Raw genomic sequence first — 15,389 nt, forward strand, 5'->3', positions numbered from 1 at the left:
AGCATTGACAGGGATTTATAACACTTCATGTTTTGTTTTCAGGTTAATACAACTTATCTTACAGCTTATCAGAAGAGCTGCTTCAGCAACATTTAGAAATCACCATCAAAGCTTCCTGTATTTACCCATACAATCAGTTAATCCACACCGCATTAATGGTACGTGATGACAGCAGGGATCACTGGGGACAGTCCCTTATGTTTTCTTGTTCTTTAATGACACACCGTGTGTATTTGTTCCCTAATAAAATTGTTTGCTGACACATGAGGGCATTTCATCAGCAGGTCATGTTGACTGTAAATCCACACAAGTGGCCATAGAGGAGGTAGTGACCGGATCAGTCATGCTGTATGAAATCTTGATGTTTTTGTTATATACAGATAAATAAAAGTGTGCATTAGTGCTAACATTGTAAGTTCAAGGCTTTTTTCTTAGAAATTGGCTCAGGGGTGTTGATTATATTTGCACAGTCAATTGTACTTTTATGAAAAGATGTTACACTTTACATAATGATGTAATATCCCTTTTTGCTGTCTCTAAAAAATATTTTTGGAGTAAGCTGAAGCCATTTGTACCTGTCAACCTACTCAAAATGTGGCAATGCCCACCTACGATACCAAAAGGTCAATTTTCTTTTTTTCCCCCTGCCTTTGTGTCTGTGTGTAATTTAATGGCAGGAATAATGACCACACAAAATAATTTACAGCCACTCTGAAGTGGAGTGTTTCATAATGCCTAAAAATGACTTCCCCGGTCTGGTCTAAAGTATTTTTTGAGTGGGATAAAACAGGCCCTTTATGATGTCCACTTGACAGCACTGTCACAAAAGTGGGAGTTTCTATTTAGTCAGAGGCTTTGTACTCTTTTAGTGATATAGAGTGCAAATACCAGTTATTATGCAGGATTTCCACACTTTCCCAAATGAAATGGTGTGTGCATGTAAAGTGGTGTGAAAAAGTGTTTTACCTCTTCCTCATTTCCTTTGTCTTTGCATCGGGCCATGTAGGTTTGCATTTTGTTCTCCCTTAAAATTAAACACTTTAATTTAAAAACTGCATTTGTGTTTGACTTGTAACCAAAATAGGAACTCAGGATGGGGCAAACACTTTCACACCACTGTATGTTCATTCACCTGAATGTTAGACAAATTGGTCGATATTAAAAATAAACAAAAAGCAAACTGACAAACAAATGCATCCAAGAATATTAGTTGCTAAGCAGACAAAACCATCACAAAATAGACACTCGTTTCAGTGTTTCCGGAATATTGAAGAATAAGCAGTATCACTTTGTGGTATTGCAGTCATAGCTCTTATGAAATTTACTGAGTCATTCAAATGCTACATAGGTTTATGATTCAAGTTTCTGGATGAGAAATTAAAACCAAGAACATTTCTCATGATAAATATTTGACTTGCAGTTGTCCATCTGGAAAGTTCAAGGAAGATTTTAAGTTAACAAAATTGCTAAGTTTATTTTTTGAGGTCCCAAAGTGCAGTAAATATCTTACTATATTTAATACTGTATGTAAATATAGTATTTAATTATGAAACTGAAATACTTAGGGAATATGTTGAAACTCAAAGGAACCAGAGAGGGAACAATAGAGACTGATAGAAACCAAGAGACCTAAATACTGACGACTGATTACTTAACATGGAGCAGGTGGTTCATTAGAAACAGGGTGCAGCTTTGAGAGAAGACAAGTAGCTAAAGTTGATCCGAGGAAATGGGAATAATGGCTAATAGAAATTTAAGGGATCCAAGGAAGCAAATACATAGTAACCAGAATAGATTAGAAAGCCAAAACAGGGCACGATATGGCAGCCTCACTTCTACCAGACTGCTGCAGGACCGTGGCTACTATCCAGTAGCCTTCATCAGCTTATAGATGTGTGTGTGAATGGGAATAACTGATTTCATTGTAAGGCATCTTTGAGAACCCTTTGGGGATTGAAAGGCACTAGTCTGATTTTATTTCATATTGTTTAAACCTTTTTATCCTTTATTACGAAACAAAATTAAACTAGATCTCCACTGACTTCTATAACTGTCACAGAGCTAAAAACATTAATAAAATCAAATTAGTGTCAGGAAAATTTAAACATTCTTTGATTACTCTTGAATAAGGTAACAAAAATATACTGCTCAAAAAAATAAAGGGAACACTTTAAGTGTTAAACACCTGTTTAAGTGTTCCCTTTATTTTTTGAGCAGTGTATTTTGGCTTGTTTCTCTTGATTGAGGTGTACTGAAAATGTACTAAACCCTGACTAAGACTATCAGTCCATCCTGCTTTGTCATGCAGGGATGTGGGGGATGTTGTGCCTATCTCTACTGGTTTCTGGAAAAGTAACAACCCATCACAGGGCAACATATCTTGCTTATACAAACTCATCAGTGTAAGCAGTATTAGGGCAGTTTAGAGCAACCAATTGGCTGCCTTGGGAGGAACCCAAACACACAAATGGAGAACATACTATAAACTCCATGCGGAAACATGAAGTTTAATACAACTCAATCCTGCCTCAAGTAATGCGATGTTGATTTTAACCCAAAATCTTGTTGCAAGGGAATTGACATCATATCTATACTACACACATAAAAAGTTTAAAATGCACGCCTGTGCAATCTGGATACAACTCCATTATTTTCTCCTGGTAAAATGTTGACTGCATCTGAATATCCAGTTTAAGTTTTTCTTTCCTTTGCATCTTACTACTCACTTGAAAACAAGAATCTTGCTATTCTGTGCGCTCAGGTTCAGCCATGTGGGATACCTTCAGAGAGGTTTAAATCCTCTTCTCCTTGAGCCCCAAAGCGACAGTGATAGATGACGCTGCCATTAGAAGCCGGGGAGCTCATTTACTGGCAATACTTGCTGATTTCTGTGAACCCTTATCCCTTTTTTAGCCTATTTCATAAAGGAATTGGCAGATGACACACAACTCCTGTTATCAAGTCAAGTCAGCTTTGAGGACATTTTGTTTTCAAGCACAGCATTTTTTCCAGATTATTGAATAAAGCATTATTATGATCCACACAACATAAACCTATAAACATAATTTGCTAGTGAGTTGGTGAGTTAATAGAAATAGAAAAATGTTAACAGAAAGATAACGGGAAAATTTAACTTCACCATCATCCTTAATGGTAAACAGCTTAATTATAATTATAGCTCTGTAACAGCTATAATTACAGAGCTTAATTCATCCCTCTTCTTAATTAAAAGCATCCACAGGAGTTTAATCATTCAGCCAACATCTTTAAATCCTCTGTAAAATGTCTTTGATAGAATTTCACATAATTTCTTGTCATTGGTGCTTTTAATTTTGTGCAACTTTTTTGTAGCTTTTCTAGTCATGTTCATGTATTCAATCCCGGCAATCATCCATCCCTGCAAATTGCGACCTCAGCGAACCACTGCTACATTACTTTGACTTGATGCTTCTAGTTCACAATATTTTAAATTAGTCTATGTAAAATACTCCCATGTTTAAAATTTCATAAAAAATGTATTTATTTGTTAAATTACACATATGTGTTCAAAATACAAAACCCCACAAGCAAATTTTTTTATTAAAGTTTTAAGAAATAACTAGTTTATGTCAAAATAATGCAAGCAGTGGTTGAAAAGTGAAAGGTGATAATATAGCCACATGAAGGCATTTGTTGAAGCTGAACTAAGACTGAAAAGCAGTCGGTGTTGATCAATTGGGATAACGAAGTGTGATGTTTAGCATCTTTCTAAAGCTTTCTTAAGTACGGAGCCCCTAAGGGGACATGGAGAGAAAAAAAAAGGAAAGAAATCCCGACTTATTATCTCGAGATCCCGACTTATTATCTCGAGATCCCGACTTATTATCTCGAGATCCCGACTTATTATCTCGAGATCCCGACTTATTATCCCGACTTATTATCTCGAGATCCCGACTTATTATCCCGACTTATTATCTCGAGATCCCGCGACATTTCTGAAAAATCGCGAGTTACTTTTTTTGGGGGGAAAGGCATGTTTTTATGCGGTAAACGTGGGGGAGTGTGTCTACATTGATTATGGAGGACGACTTATATCATTTTCTGCGGTCCAGAGATGTCCCAGAGGAGGATATCATGCACATGCAATTTAGCGTACATCCATCGGTAACCGTGAAGCTGTCCAGAGGACTGTAGCTGGTTATTAATGAATTCTACCAAAACTGCCAAGTCGGAAAAGGACTTGCGCCGAATGAGTCCCCGCGCTCTGAAAACTCTCTTCAGATGTCTCTCACTAATACTAAATCCATGTCTGCTGTCAAGCGCTGATTTAATGTGTTTATACTCAAGCCCAAGCTCGAAATAAAAATCTATATATCTACCCCCACAGTGATGGAGGACACCCACATGGGTGGGTGTCCTCCATCACTGTGATTAGGTCGTTATGTACTGATGTCGGGATCTCGAGATAATAAGTCGGGATAATAAGTCGGGATCTCGAGATAATAAGTCGGGATCTCGAGATAATAAGTCGGGATCTCGAGATAATAAGTCGGGATTTCTTTCCTTTTTTTTTCTCTCCATGTCCCCTTAGGGGCTCCGTACTTAAGAGACCTATTGGGTAAATAAGTCATACTTCATACAATTATCTGGGCTAAATGATCTAAAACAGTATTAACAATAATCCTCATGAACTTTCAATATGTCAAAGAAAATGTTCAGAACTGTTTTGACACCAATGAATTTTATATTGTGCACATAATTCTTGATATTAAAATCATTAAAGTAATTTGTTGTACAATCTCTCCATTCCGAAGACAGAACAGTTTCAGCGTGTCCCTGAATGCAGAAAATTGATGGAGGCCAAATTTATCACCTAAATGCTGCAAATTTTCCCTTTTTGATCAGCAGCCAGGCTAAAAGATAAAATTTGTTGAAGGAAAATCACTTTGTTTCGAAGTGTCACATCAACACGTTTTTGTTCTGTTCTATTCAAAAACACGTCAGACCTGACACACAAAGGAGATAAAATGTGATGGTAAACAGAGAAATGGAGAAGACCTTGATTACATGCCCTTGTGCTAGAGCTGCCACGTGGCTATTAAAAGAACCTTGGTGTAAGATTTACCCTTTTGATTTTTTTATGGGAACCTAATTCTCATATAAGCTGCCGTTGAATTTCTTATGCAGCCCTCTTATGGTCTTAAACTGTATGTAAACCTAAACTTTACGCCACCTCAAAACAAAACCTCATTACGTTAGTAAGCTCTCTATGGCAAAGCTATATGCAGCGTCCCTTGTAGGCATGGTCAGACGCATGGTAGCAATAAATAAAGCTGTTTTTGTCACCAAAACAACATTGTTGACGGTATGATTCTGGGTCATGCTACACGTGAAAAGTGTACAATGTCTGTCAGGTGAAAGTGGAAAGAGAATGTTGTGGAAATGTTTCTTTATTTCTATGGAGAGTACCCAGCAAAACACACAAGAAGCATGAAGTGGTATTTTCAGTAAAGCTGCGTTTCCATACATACCTTCAAGTGTCAGTGGAAACAGTATAAGCTTCAGCACACAGAAAATGTTTACCATGCTGTGTCAAGGTGTGATGAGGTCAAACGTACAAAAATTAACAAAAAATGCTTTTCAGTTACTAGAATATTTTGTCATGAATTAGTAGCAATTGCTTATGAGTGTTTAAACCCTCTTGACTTTCACATTTTGCTATATCACAACCAGATTACATATATTTTATTAGGATTTTAAAAGAGACACAAATAAGTGTTTTATCAAGTAGAAGGAAAATTAAACATGATATACTTTTTTCTAAATACCGTTGCTCGAACTTAGTCAGATTTGATGGAGCGTGTCTGTGAATAGTAATTGTTAGGTCATGCCACAGATTCTGACTTGGGTTTGGGCCTGGAGTTTTCATGAAGCTATTAAAAAAAAAAAAAAAAGACAATGTGCAGGATCAATGTCATGCCAAGAATTTCAGCATTTTCTGAATTTATCTTTATCCATTTGCCCCTCAACTCTGACTAGTTTCTTTGCCTCTATGTTTAGGGCAATTTTCCTTCCTTTAACCCTTTTGTTGTCTTGCAGGTCAAAAGTGACCCTTATTACCATGTTTACCTGTAGAAAAAATACCCTGAACTATCTTTTTCCAGCTTGAAATTTTATGACCTTTCCTAAATTTACCCCGTCTTTAGAAAAAGTGATACTTTGTTTTTGTTTATGTTTCCATGTGGGCTGAACACCACGAAGGTACAAGGATTGTCTTATGGGTCATTTTTGACCCGTGAATTGTAAAAGCATTTAAGCACCAGAAAAAAATGTCACAGTCCATACACAAACTCTCTCTAATACATACACACACACACGCCAACCCACACCTGCACTCCCTCCTTCCCCCACCCTTCTCCCCCAAATTCCCTACACAAATATCAAAGAAACTGGATTGATGTACGAATTGAACTTGCATTTGACCTGCACTCTCAATCTGCAGCTAACCTCCCACATCACACAAGATCCCAAACACAACAAAAAACAATGTCAGACATAATAAAAACAACTTAGGTATAGAGGATATGAAGGTACGCTGAATCTGAGTTCCCTTAGATGGTTCCTTGCTGATGCCATGAGTAGAAGTTTCACTTTTCAGCAGTTCCTACTTTTGCACATATTGTCCTAAATGGGATCTTCAGCATAAGATGTTGAACAAATTCTTGTGCAGAAGATGTTCAGCGAAGGAGCGTCTTCATAGAGTGAAGAACATCTTCATGTTATGAAGATTTTCTTGAACATCTTGTGTTGAACATTTTGTGTTCAATGTGGAATGTTCATCTTTTGTTCAACGTGGAGTGGGAAGGCAAGAATTATCTTCATCTTATGTTGAAGATGTTCATCATGAAAGCATCTCTATAAGATGAACATCTCCACCTCATGGGGATGTTCTTCATTTTTTATGTTCAATGTGGGGTGGGAAGGATAGGATGTTCTTTGGCTTATGTTGAAGATGTTCATCATAAGAACATCTTATACACCTTATGTTGTACAGAAGATGTTCTTCATATTGTGTTGAGGATGTTCAGCATTAGAAGATGAAGAAAATCTTCACAAGATGATGCTCATCTCGTGAAGGTTTTCTTCATCTTCTGTTCGGCACCTTATGTTGAGCAGAAGGTGTTCTTCATCTTGTGTTGAACATCACATATAATTATGAGACACAACGTACGAGCTGATGTTAAATTGTTCACAAAATCAAGCTACATTTTGTTTTGTTGTGTTAGACGTTTCACTTTTCAACAGGTCCTAAATGAACCGTTGACTAAAAAGTTCACATTTTTTGACTTTATGTTCCCTTTCAGTATGATTAATTCAGAAGTAATAACTTCACTTTTATATAATTACAACAATAAACCTTTACTATGTAAAAGAAAACTGCTACATCTGCTGCTATAATTTCCTCACATCAGCTTTAGCTGCAATAAAGGGAAGAAAAAAGTCCTCATTTAGCATGAAGATATTGTGTTTCTTCTGACACTATCAGGTTCTCTGTTTCTTTAGATCTTGCATAATTGTTTGAGACTTCACAGTGTGTGTGCATGTGCCAGAGTGTGCAGTGGTCCCAAAGGGAATGTGTAAACCCAGGGGTGCAGAAGCAGGGAGAAGCAGCTGGAGATCTACTCTCCCTTGGTTCCTGCCCCAATTAATTAAAATGGACGTCGGTCTATGCATGCACATATACATGAGCATCACATGTACAGTATGCTACAGTAAAGAGTGTATGGTCTGACCACAGGGATTCTAAAAGTATAAATGTTTGCAAATCTAGCTCAATAAATCAGGTGAGAGTTTGCTTTCATTTGCTTTGAGATTCACCTGGATCATGGCTAATCACTTTAGTGTTTGAGACATCTCAGTCACTCTTAGAGGACTTTATTTCATTAGGCTCTAAACATACTTATCTCCACTAACGGGGCCAGTTGGGGAAGCGCTATATTCGTGACGCCTATATTAGCCTTCTTTCACTGGACACTAATTCGATTTAGAACCATTGTTAAAATATTGATGACCTTCCAGGCAAAACTAGGCCTGGCCTCGAGCTATGAAACGACGGCTTGTGAATCCTATGGGGGATGGAGGGACAGATTATACCCTTCAGCTAAAAGTAAGCAAATATGTCAACCATTAAATGGTTTATTGTCATATAGGCATTTTCCAGTGCTAACTAGAAAACATTCAATTATCAGTAAGCATCTACACCTATAATCTTCTGTAGGAAACACTTTTTTTTTCTCTCAGTAAACGTGTAACATACTTTTAGTAGAATTGAGTAAAACGACAATGTGCCAATGACATAAAAAGTGGATAGTAATAAAACAAAGGATTATACTATTGGACCATCATCTACTGTCACATTGGCAGAGGTGAGAGAAGAATAAAATATTAATAAAGTAAAGAAATGAACTTCAACGTACTTTTCAGTCATTTGGGAAATCAAACATCATACTGTACATCAGGGGTGCCCAAAGTCGGTCCTCGAGGGCCGGCATCCTGAATGTTTTAGTTCTCTCTCTGGTGGAAGTAACAACCTTTTCAGCATGTCAGTGTTCTTCTTAGGCCTTCTAACGAGCCATTGTTGGATTCAGGTGCGCTAAACCAGGGAGAGACCTAAAACATGCAGGATGCCGGCCCTCGAGGACCGACTTTGGGCACCCCTGCTGTACATCATAGACATAATTGATTTTTTCACTGCATATACTCACTTTCTGCTTTTAAAGATGGAAAAAATACAGTTTGAAAACGCATAATTACACAGAGTGTGTAGAATGACCATTTTAGGCCACTGGTGCTTGTCGGAATTGTTAAATGCCAAAAATAATTACAGAAATATCTTTCTTGCATTTTTATTGCTTTCTTTAAAGTTTGATTACTAAATATACAAAGCTAACAATTATTATAATTAGACTACTGGAGTTGAGTTATGATTTTTATATTTGTTGTAATTTGTAATTACAAAGTAATTTGTTATAATGGGGCTTAAAGACAACAAAGTCATTGTTTTGGTGGCTGTTACAAAGTTCAATACTATAAAAAAAAATTGTGAGCAGTGGTGAATAGGTGTGCTCAAATAAACAAGTCTGACTCGATTTATGCCAGAAAACTACAGGGTGCAGAGCTTTGGGAAAGGATCAGCAAAATGCTTGACCTGATTATACACTTTAAAAAAACAACTCTGCCAAATGCATGCAATGTTTAACATTTTCTAAATCTGAAGAAGTTTAAACATTTAAAAAATGCTTTTTATTCTAGCATTTGCCTGTCAAAAGAAATTTTTTGAAATTTTAGGTGACCTAAACAAGGTCATGTAATACAACTTTAGTCAATTTCAGTGAGAACACATTGCATTTTATTTTTATCAGAACTTGTAAATATCTTAACTCAACTAGAAAGATAGAAAAAAAAACAATGTGCCAGCAGCTGAAGCTATGATAACAATTTGCTTCGCGTTCATATCTGTATCCTTTTAATGTGTTTTGGAGAGCTTCCTAAGCCTTAAATTCAGACTGTTATTAAAAAAAGCAACTCCATTCAAAGCTGAGAGAATGAGATAAATATTTTCTCAAACAGTTCTCCAGCAGGTGGGCGGATGAAGCTTGGCAGAGAGAAATTATTACTACCAGATTTCAATTTTATGCTTGGATACAAGCATATAAGTTTATGGAGGTGGGAGTATTCTAAGCCATTAAGACAGCATACACATTGAATTTCTATTTAAACACTTAACTGTAGATATAAATTCATTTGCATTTTTTACTGTTGAAATTTAGCAGGTGTTTAATTCATTATGAACACTAACTTGTTCACTTACCTAAACCTGCAACTAATTTACAATTTTAGAGTATGCTTTTCAGAGGAGGCCAACTAGAACAGGTGGAGAAACAAATTTGCATTGATGCACCATTTTGGTCCCATTTATGAAGGCTCTGTAAAAGCTACCATCTGTCTGGTTGTGACTGACAGCAGTCAGAATAAGGAGAGACTGCAGAGAGAGAAACTATGCAATAAATATAAAGAAATATGTGACTCTTGCTGAAGTAGTAAAAGGATATCAGTGCCATGTGCCCCAGGGAAGGATGCAGAACCAAAGGAGCTCTTGTAACTACAGCTCAGCTTACTATATGGAACATGATTTATTAGAAATGTAGCCACAGGGGTATATTACGTTCTTTTAGTCGGACATCAAAGAATTGCTATCGTCTGCAACTTTTTTTATCCGGTAATTAGTGCAAGAATCAAAGGCTCACATTAGCAAAATAGAGACAGGCTGTCTCTTTCTTTTCTGCTGCTGGATTTTGTTAGAAGGATGACAGTGTAAACCCTCCCACCCCCCAAAAAAACACAGAATTAAAAGTAGGAACAAGATGGATTTCAAGGACAGACAATGACTCCACAGATTGCTAAATGTTTGGTGGCATTATTAGATGTCCTGGACATTTGCATGTACATCTGCATATACAGTACATGGAAGTTAAGCAGTGGATCAAGCACTGATTGAGGATATAATAGGGATTTATTGTTCAAAAACATGCTTACATAATACAGACAACAGCTCTTCGTTGTTAAATAAATACTTGATGTAGCTTGACAGATGCTAACATAGAACTGTCACACTGAGACATGACTCCGTGAATCAAAAGTAAAAAGTGTCAATATTTGGCTTTAAACTGAAACGTCTGACACTTGCTGTTAACAAAGCTCACTTTTTACTTAGGAAAAGTATATTAAACATGACTATGTTACTATAGAATTATCTCTACGAAAGAAAAGGAATGTCGATAATGCTGGAGGCAATGAACGCATCCTTATGCCAAACTTAACAGGTTCATTGGAGAAACGCTTGAGGGAAGCCTGTGTCACTCATGTTGATGAGCTGTCCATCTGTCTAGAGGAGAGTCTCAGCAGAGACAGAAGCAGTTCATTGTAGTTTTTGTAGCACTATATTCCATTTTAGTATGCAAGGAAATAGAAAAAAAACAACCTGCAACAGACAATGGTTTAAATTTCTTCACTGTGCTGTTTTTCTTCTTTTGAAAAAAAAATTATTCAGATCCCTGTTATAAAACTATGGTAGATTATTTGCAGTTGGATGTGCAAACTAACAAAATATACTATATGTATATATATATTTATATATACTGTATATATTCTTTGTTGGAATTAATTCTTTGAATTTCAATATTCTTAAGACTAAAACTGATATTTCATTTAGTACCGATAAATAAATGATATGTAGCAGAATATCACATCGGTTGCCATTCTTGCCAGCTAACAGCAGGCTGTCGTTTATACAAGTTCATCAAAACTGGACAATGACAGATGGTAAAAAGCGTTTGCTAACATAATGCATTTGGATTTCAGCTGCAACATTCAGAGGGGTGTTAGCATTTGATGTCAACAACATTCTTGAAACACCTTTGTTTGTGAACATGACAATGAGTTCACTGTATTATTCCAGTGGCTTAAGAAGTTGCTAGATCTCAATCAAAAACAGAAGAAGAGGTGGAACAGGAGATTTGCATAATGAAGCAGTGCTGAAGGCAGAATGGGGTTCGACCCAGCACTTCCACGGTATTCAGGGAAAAAAAGAGGCCAATTAGTGTGTGTAACAAGTAAAAATGTGAGCGGTGAGCAGTAAAATATGAAAACAGCTGGAGGATTTTTACATACTAATTTGCAATGCATTTGAAGGTGAACATAAGAGTTAGATGTTTCCATTCTTCAGAATCACAATCAGGTGTGAGTGGGGCATCCTGTTACTGAGGATTAGCATAATGGTCATTGAGCCATAAATTTCATTCATACCTAAAAAGTTTCAATGTTGTACATCCACAATTTGGCACATTTTCCACAGAAAGAAGGAAGTGTGGTTCTTCCCAAGAGTGACAGACCAACACACATCATCCAGAACCAGACATACTGTATATTGAAAATTTGCAGGTTGCCAGCTTTTGAGGCCTGGATTTGAAGATCCCTGGTCTAGGGCCCAGGGAGAAGAAAAAGAAAATCTGTTTTTATATTTAGTGTGACAAAATGTCTAAATAAACTGACAGAATTTTCTTCCTGGACCTAAAAGGCTGCCTAAAGCTGATCAAAACTGCACTATATTTGGAAATGATTTTCAAAAATTTAGAAGTATCACAGTGAGCAAAATAGATGGCAAAGGGGAAAATTAGTTCTTCAAATAGAATTAGCCTTGACAGCTGTTTAAAGATTCTGTCAGTGTCTGAAACAAAATGTCTATTGCAGACTTTGATCAGCACAAAAAGAGTTCCGAAACTGACAAGAACACACTTTGTGTTAAGTTTTCTTACAAATTCAGCGTTGACTGCAGTAAGAATAATTATCTTATGCACAGTCTTTCATATCTTTATAACTAGCATGGCATGTTAAAAGCTTTTCTATAAAAAACAAAGCATCAGTGAAAGGCAAATAAGCACAGACCAACAGTGTAAAATTCATAAGAATAACCTAATTTACCTATCCTGTTTTCTTTAGAAATAGATACCTAAGTTTTACCTTTCAAATCTACTGCTATTTTGCCAACACTTTGTTGGGCCAAGTATGGACTGATCCAGTCCTGGATTGAATTAGCACAACAAAATTGGGTAATGACATGTTGGGTAAAGTTTTAGCTAAAGTTGTTTAGGGGACTAATATCTACATCTGTGGCAATAATGCTAACAAGTGCAATTTGAGTAGCTTCAAACATTTTAATCAAAATGGCAACATATTACATTGACAGTGGGAGCAAAAAAACAAAAAAAAGAATTTCCAGGCCATTATCATTTTGCATCAAGCATAAAAGGCACATGAGTGGACAGAAGGTCCAGCACAAAATATTCATTGTCTTCTGAGAGCCATTACTATCATGAGATTTTTTTTTTGCTTGATTAGGTGATGTAAGGAGTGGACACATGCGCTACGGGAGTTGAGGTATCATTATGCAGATATCTGCAAACGGGAACGGCAGAGCTTGATGAGCCTACCTTTGCACTAATTCACTGAGTCACGAGCAAACAGCCAGAGGACTTCTGAGGACTTTATGATTCACATTTTATTCCTCTAATTTTTTTTACTAAAGCACTGAATGTACTTTATGGACATAACACAAGATATTTATAATATATTTTGTGTTGTTCACAAAATTGTTAAGAAGTGATTAGAGTCATGAGTAAAAATGTTAAACGCAGCAGTTAATTTATGTTTCAAAAGAACAATCCGATCCCCTTTGCTCATGGAAAAAGGTTCCAATTTAAGAGAGTATTCACCCCTAGATTACATTTTCAGACTAATTTGGGTGCTTGCAATCAGTATCAGAGGCTTAAAGGCTTCCTGTAGATAGGATTTGCATTGATTTGAGAAAAAAAAACAAAAAACGCCACATGTGCTTAATTGGAAAGAGTGAACAGACTTTTCTATTGCACTAACCAAATCTTCATCAGATTCTAACATTACTGTGTGTAGTTCATCAGCTGACTGGTTACCCTTGTCTTTCCTAGTTAGCCTGCACAACCCCTAACCATTTTGTGAAAAGTACTCACAAAAATCAGGTCAAATATTTTCAGGTGAAACAAGATTTATGCACATCCATCCGGGGAAACTTGCACTCATAGGAAAGCTGTACACTCCACTTTCTCCCACAATAAGTGGATTACATGAAAGAAACATGACTTCACAGCATAGGATGACTTCACAGCATGATGTGGATGACGGAATTAGCAAAAAAGGCACCGGCGTGTGAGCGTGATTCACCAGGACAGTCAGAGTAATCCTGACGACATGGGTGGGGGCTGGGGAGCACATTTGAGTTAGTGCAGATATGATGAATATATTCTATCCCAGGAGGTTTGTTATAGCTCTCAACAAAGAACAGTTCAGAAGCTCGTAACTTCAAGTACTCCAGTTATGCTTCCAGTTATGCTTCCAGTAACGCTGTCGAGTACATACCCATGTGAACCACAAGGTTATGGAGCTCAATAACCATTTTTACAAAGCAGAATAAAGAAGAAAACGGGAGCAGAAAAAATAGGGATTGTGGGCAAAGATTATGGACTTGGCAGAGCGTGTGTTGGAGGCCGTCAGATATGCCTTCCAGAAACTAGGTGCTCATTAGCATACTTCATTCGTCTAAAAATAGTGCTATTCCGATGCTGAAGGACAAACAAATCACAATGTGTGAGTATGCATGCTTTTGTTGTGTGAGGTGGGGGTATTGCTGATTCTTCAACCCTGAAATGCTTTATGATGACAAGAACATTTGCAATTTGTAAAACAATCATCAGCTGCCTAGTTGACATACAGTTTATGACCCTTTTGGAAACATTTACTACGCTGCCTGTGACAAAGAGCTGTCAAAATGACTGCAGGCCTCAGCGATGCCAGGGGATTTGGTAAAAGGTCAGAGACAAAACTGGCTAGAGGGGCGATATGCAGTGACAAGGAAGCTTCACGTGATGAAGATGCATGAAGGCTTTGGGACCTCAAGAGTCGTTGAGACTTACTGGCTGAGTTTGCATGAACGCAATCCAATGTGGGAAGATTTTCCCCTAGAGGTAGTTTCTGTGTTCAATTCTGAGAATTTACATGTGGGTTGTGCAGTCTTTTCTTTACACGATGTTATTATGCCTTCGTAAGGATGGCTGCTTTATGCATCAGGAATCATGGTAGAAAGGAGTTCCCAGATGTATGTTGACGCCAAAACCCAAAGGAGACAAAAGCTTGCGATACAAATGCTACAGCTTTTAACAACTCAAAATTAGACAGTCTAGTCAAATCTATAAATCTTTAATACATTTCTCATTTTAGCGGCATTTTCCATTCAGTGTGTGTGAGCTGTAAAAGTAACAATCTCAACAACACTTTTGTTGTTGAGATAGTTACTCAACAACAATAGTAACAATAGCTACTATTGTACACTCCACTTTCTCCCACAATAAGTGGATTACATGAAAGAAACATGACTTCACAGCATAGGATGACTTCACAGCATGATGTGGATGACGGAATTAGCAAAAAAGCTACTATAGTAGCTACTACAATAGCTACTATTGTTGTTGAGTAACAGTAGTCCAAAGTAATTACTCCAATTACACTTTAGTGAACTCCAGTGTAATTGTTGTGTGTTGTTGAGACAAATCACAATTTATATTACAGTAAGAATAATTAATGATGGCAAATGTTACAGTGATTGTGTTTCTTATGGAGTTAGTCAAAAACAAAAGCATAGTCTAAATCATAGTACATGCAATTAAATCTGCAAATAATTCAATAATATTGTTTATAAAGGGTTGAACTTGAGCTAGGAAAAGTAATGCTGTAGTTGTTTTATATTAAATTAATTCTGTTAC

Source organism: Xiphophorus maculatus, chromosome 18, assembly GCF_002775205.1.
Source record: "Xiphophorus maculatus strain JP 163 A chromosome 18, X_maculatus-5.0-male, whole genome shotgun sequence".
Lineage (NCBI taxonomy): Eukaryota > Metazoa > Chordata > Actinopteri > Cyprinodontiformes > Poeciliidae > Xiphophorus > Xiphophorus maculatus.